Genomic DNA, 6,169 nt, shown 5'->3' with positions numbered 1-6,169 from the left:
AACCATGATCCCAGTTCTGACCTGTAAAGAGTTGATAACAGCTGCCGGTCTCTTATCTTGATAAAATTGTAGTTAAATGAATATGATAGACTTATTCCTTTACATTTTACAAGACAGTTGACCTAGAGATTCTTGAAACTAAATTTTAAAAATAAGCAACTTGATTGAAAATTTTGATTTCAGTAATCAATAGATCTCGAACTACTCTATCTGGGGATCGTGCTTATCACTTGTAGGAATTAACTAGGCGAAATGACAACCAAAAAATTAAGAGATTTTAAAATTTTATTTCTGCTTCCCGTGTTTGGTCCATATGAAAACCTGACCAAACTGTTCACAGGGAGCTCCATTTGTTCAAAACTATATGAGGGATTGAAAACTCCCGTGAAAAGATATAGCTATCAAAAATGTTTGTTCATGATTCTAAATGAGGAAGACGAAATTTGACATGCGGCAGCGCATATATTCCAACTTCGATGCGCGAACTCGTTCGGCCGGAGAATGCTGCAAACTTTGTAATTTTGTATAGGTCTTTTTAATCATTTATTGTCCCTTTTTTTATATGTGTGCGGCTAAGTCCTGTGTAAAATGGCCCCCTATAGGAGAAATGTGTGTCACTAATGGGCATTATGTGCCTAATAGTGACACTGTATTATGATGATGCTAATATAAGCTATACCTTGATCTGATCAGTAGACGAACGAACAGGGCGAACGAAACATGAATTGATTAAATCAGAATAACACAAATGTTATGAGGAATGAAAAGAATATGATCCAAGTGATGATTTATTGCTTATTGCTATGGCAATGGTGCCGAACTATAACTAATATTTGATAATTATGCTTGTACTGCAAAGAACAACAGGATCGAAGTCCGGGATCGAAGTATTTAAAAAGAAAAGATATATAGTTGCCCTTTCAAGGTTGTCGACGGCCGGTGTTCAAATTTGATTGTGAAATTGTCGCCGCTGAACTTAAGTTGATAACAGATCATGCATGGTTTGATGTTTGTCATGTTCCTTGAATCCCCCTTGAATATCGGAAGGTTTTATATTGCACGTACGTGCCACCGAAAAAAGTTCCTTATAAGCCCATATAAGCTGATCATAGTATAGGCCTTTTAATATAGGCCTAGACTAGTGGAACATCTATCACCAGCTCTAGCCTAACCTTTTGCCTGTTCGACATCTGACGAGAATAGGAGGAAGGGTCATCACTGACCACAACATATCCATCTCGGTTGATGCACGTTACAACCCAGCAAACATAAAACGTTTTCAGAACGTTTTAAAAACGTTTTATTCAGGTCCCGTAGGTCCTCGTCTGAAATAAACATTTAGAAAACGTTCATATAACGTCCAAGTTGGACTTTCAATTTGTGAAAAAACAATGGTTCCAAAAAGAACGTTTTAAACGTTCTTTGGACGTTACAAAATGGAACGTTTTAATCAAAACGTTCACAAAACGTTTTATTTGGAACCTTATAACGAGACATATTTTATTGAACGTTTTATGAACGTTCTTAAAACGTTCAAATAGGACTTTATGCAAATGAGTGGTAATTTGCATATAATACGTTAGACATATTGAAATAAACGCTTTTAATGAGTTCTTTTCTATTTAGCAGTAATTAATTCATGCTTTTCGTGTTTCGTTTTATTGTAATATTGTTCTGAAACACACTCAAAGATTAAAAAACACTAATTCAGTCTTGGAATGTACTAACATAACAAAAAAATAATAACTAACCATTACAGACGATACTTTCAATAAACTATAAATTTACTGAAGCAATATTTAGAGTTAAATCCAAATGAATCCCACTCAAGTCTGCCCTTTAAGCATGATTTGATTGGAGACACTTCACTCTTAAGTGCCATTCCACAATTTAGCCAAGAGCTGGAGGTGCAAATAATAACATATTTTTATTCATTACATTGTTTACATAAGTTTTAAATAGGTTCTCCAAACGTTCCTATAGAACGTTTTCTGAACGTTCCAAAGGTTTTCTGGACGTCCGCAAAACGTTTTTTGGAACGTTTTAAAGGTTTTCTGGACGTCCGCAGAACGTCCATGGAACGTTCCAAAGGTTTTTTAAAGGTTTTCTGGACGTCCGTAGAACGTCCACAGAACGTTGTAAAAGGTTTTTGGACTTTTATAAGGTTCCAACGGTTTTCTACAGGTCCTTAAAAATTTTCGAAAGGTTATTTTTAGGTTTTAAACGTTTAAAAAACGTTTTCTAAACGTCCATTTGGAACGTTTTATTAACGTCCAAAACCTTCCACAAAAGGACGTTTTCTAAACGTTTTGACAAAACGTCCATAGAACGAACTTGGAACGTTCTTAAAACGTTCAGAAAACGTCCAATTGTTAGCTGGGAAGTTACGTAATGCCATGCAGATAACAAAATAATGTTATACGTCTTTTTTCTTAGGATTGTGGCGAATAGGTTCATAAACAAACAACATCGAGAGATTGTTGTAAAAAAAAAAAACACAGATCCGAGACAGGTTTCGTGAGATACGAAAAAAATAGTGAAGACGACTTTTTTTTCAAATGAACTATAAAAATTGCTATACTTCTATTTTGAAATCATTCCTTCTTTTCAATGTCTCGTTCACCGTTCTCAAATTCAATGTGATGCTGGGGGACGACGCTTTATTGGACAGTTACCATAGTATCATTACTTATCAGCTAGGTCCATGATCAAAGTCATTGAAAGTTGTCAGATCTGACAACTTTCGGGGGGGGGGAATTGTGCAGTTTATTCAGGGAGATTGTAGTTCGCTACCATAGAGTTATAGTACGTATTTAACCATAGAGATATATACTTAATATACATCTTTATAGTACGTATTTAACTCACTGATCTCTATGTTCGCTACACTCAATAGATATTCAACAATGAGGGCGCTATAACAATAATTCACTTTACAATCCAACTTTTCACAGTCAGTCGGCAAGCCCTGAAAAAGTAGCTTCTTTTATCCAAGTGATATTCATGACTAGAGGGATTTTGCATAGTTAATGAGCTTGGTGCGAACCAAAACAACTCTTTTTTATTCGGCTAAAAGAAATCTGGATCGTGGAAATCTTTACTGCCCCATTTAACATAATAGCGTAGATAAAAAAATACAGTCTCAGTCTCTTTAATTTTTTTTTAGGTCACTCTCACCCCACTTCCTCAATGTCATCATGGTTATTATTCGGCTCGGTGTAAAAATGGCAGAGGTAAAAATGGCAGAGGTAAAAATGGCAAAGGTAAAAATGGCAGAGGTAAATATTATAGAGGTATAAGTAAAAGCGGTAAAATGACAGAGGTTTAAATGACCAGTCTTAAACCCCAATGCAAAAAAAATCCAAAACCCTCTCCATGTACAGTAGATTAGATAAGAAATGTTCTGAGAAGAAAATTAGAATTATAATGTTGAACTAAAAAAAAAAAAAAAATTAAAACAATATTGGTGAGGGTTTTAGGTAATCCATCAAAGAAAAAAAAAGCTATTTGAATTTTATATTTTAATGATGACGTCATTTGCGAACAGTTCTTCCCCATATCTGGTGTAATAAAAAATACAAATGAAATGTTATTAAAAAATGAAAATGGTTTTTATTGTACAAGTATATCAACATACAAATCATTTCACATTCGCTCCTGAAAGAATTTTTTAGCAATCTTGACCCACTATTTAAAAAGTTGAAAATATACATTTTGGTGCATAAAATACGGGGCAGCTGCTAGAATATGACGTCACAGATAATAAAAAAAACTAAGATTCATAATAACTTTCTTAATCTGTAATGGGTTTACCTCAAACGTTCACCGATATATTTTTTCTGCTATTTTTTATAGTAAACCATTTGTCAGGGTGAACTTCTTCAAAACATGTTGATAGAATGATACCTCTGCCATTATTACCTGGCACCTATTATTCCCCCTACTAAGTTATACACCTGTCGATACCTCTTCTCTCTCCCCCTCGCTCACTCTCTCCCTCCCCCGTCTCTCTCTTGCAAGTCTAGTTATTTTAGCCTTTCTATCTTTTCCCATTCTTCATCGCACTTGACACTGAGCACACGACTGATTATGCATTTTGATCTCTGTATGTTGATTTATATGAAGAAACAATGTAAAAGTGATCAAAATTCAATCCTCTGTAAGTTTAGACAGAAAAAATCACTGAATAGTATACATAGTTACATCAATAACAAAATAAAATCAATCTTGTTTTACGAATTATGCGGTTATATTCATCCAACATCAAAATTGAGAAAAGGGAAGTAATAATTATTTGTTATATATACTTAATTTTCATTCCATAAGTACATGTACATCAAACCATCACGTTTTGTTCTTGTAAGCCCAACAATGATTAATATTATATCAACTCATAGCTTATGTATTTTACAGGTATTTTACATGTTTAAAGAAAATACGCAGAACACAGATACAGACGTTCATGTTTAAAGGTCAAGTCCACCCCAGAAAAATGTTGATTTGAATAAATAAAGAAAAATCAAACTAGCATAACACTGAAAATTTCATCAAAATCGGATGTAAAATAAGAACTATGGTATTTTAAAGTTTCGCTATTTTTCACGAAACCGTGATATGCACAACTCAGTGACATGCAAATGAGTCAGTCAATGATGTCCATCACTCAATATTTCTTTTGTTTTTTATTGTTTGAATTATACAATATTTCATTTTTTACAGATTTGACGAGGGCAAACTTGACTGAACCATATAGTATTAAACAATACTAATTTCACATGTTCAGGAAGATATTAATCATTGTTTCACTTGACAATGAGGAGAAAATTACAATATTTCATAATATTATATCATAAAGAAATAGTGAGTGGATGACGTCGTCAGTCTCCTCATTTGCATACACACCAGGATGTGCATATAACTGTTTTGTGAAATCAAGCGAAACTTTAAAATGTCATAACTTTCTTATTTTACATCCGATTTTGATGAAATTTTCAATGTTGTGCTTGTTGGATTTTTCTCTTTTTATTCAAACTAACTTTTTGTTGGGGTGGACTTGTCCTTTAAACATTCAAAAAGTTCACTTCATCATGATCATATTTGTACAATATTTTCTTTCTTGGTGTTGGCGTTTAACAAGGTCCATTTTTTCGGATCGGTAAACAAATTTCTTTTATCAACGAATTTGATTTCTAACTCATTTCTTTCAACTTTTAACAAAATACAATATTTGATATCATCATCCGCTTGCAACAAATCAATTAAAAATGACAAGATCAAAGGGTCAACTGGATACAATATTATTGTTATATTTAGTCATATTTTGCTAAAAAAAAGTAATTTCTGATTAGAATTCAAAAGGAAATATGACTAGACATCAGTTGTACCAGCTGACTATACTAATTATTTTAGTCAATTCGATTTTTTTTAATCAGAAGGATACAATATATGATATAAAGACACTAACATAAAAATGAATAATAACATTTATCAGGATCCTTTCTCAGCACTATTTCCTTATTTGAGAACCACTCCAAAATACCATCGAATGAGATTATTTTTTGTCTATAAATATGCACATTCTTAAAATGAACTACACTTATTTTAAAGTTAGGATCTAACTGGATTACACTTTCTATTCTAGTCTTATTTAGAATTCTGTTCCATGTCGGCACTACAGAGACGACCACAGAAGTTGCTATGATGTTAAAATAATGAAGGAGAAAAGAAAAAAAAATGAAAAAAGGGGATATTAGAGTGAAAAAAGGGTAAAGCATAAAAAGAGTGTAACTGTGTTACCCCTGTACTTCAAATGAGAAATAGCTCACCCCAATCAAAATACATTGGTACTATACCTTTGTTCCGTTCACATATGAAGAAAACCTTACTATCAGTGAATAGAATCTATTAAAAGTATTGGAATATTTTGACCTGATTAGCAGTCTAGTACCCGGCTGATTTCGAACAAAATTTAATTTGCTTGATATGCGCTCCAGATTGCATTATACTAGTGCACTATAAATGATGATAAAATGACAAATTACGTTGCAATTAGAAAAGTTATATTTTACTTTGTAGGCCTGTGTTCTAGTCGTTAAAATAATTATCTCTGTATATATCAATATGACTAAGATGATACTTGCACCGTTGGCACCCATGCTTACATCTAATC

Source organism: Lytechinus variegatus, chromosome 2 (assembly GCF_018143015.1).
Source record: "Lytechinus variegatus isolate NC3 chromosome 2, Lvar_3.0, whole genome shotgun sequence".
Taxonomy (NCBI): domain Eukaryota; kingdom Metazoa; phylum Echinodermata; class Echinoidea; order Temnopleuroida; family Toxopneustidae; genus Lytechinus; species Lytechinus variegatus.
The sequence above is the reverse complement of the archived record's forward strand: the minus strand, read 5'-3'. Positions refer to the sequence as shown.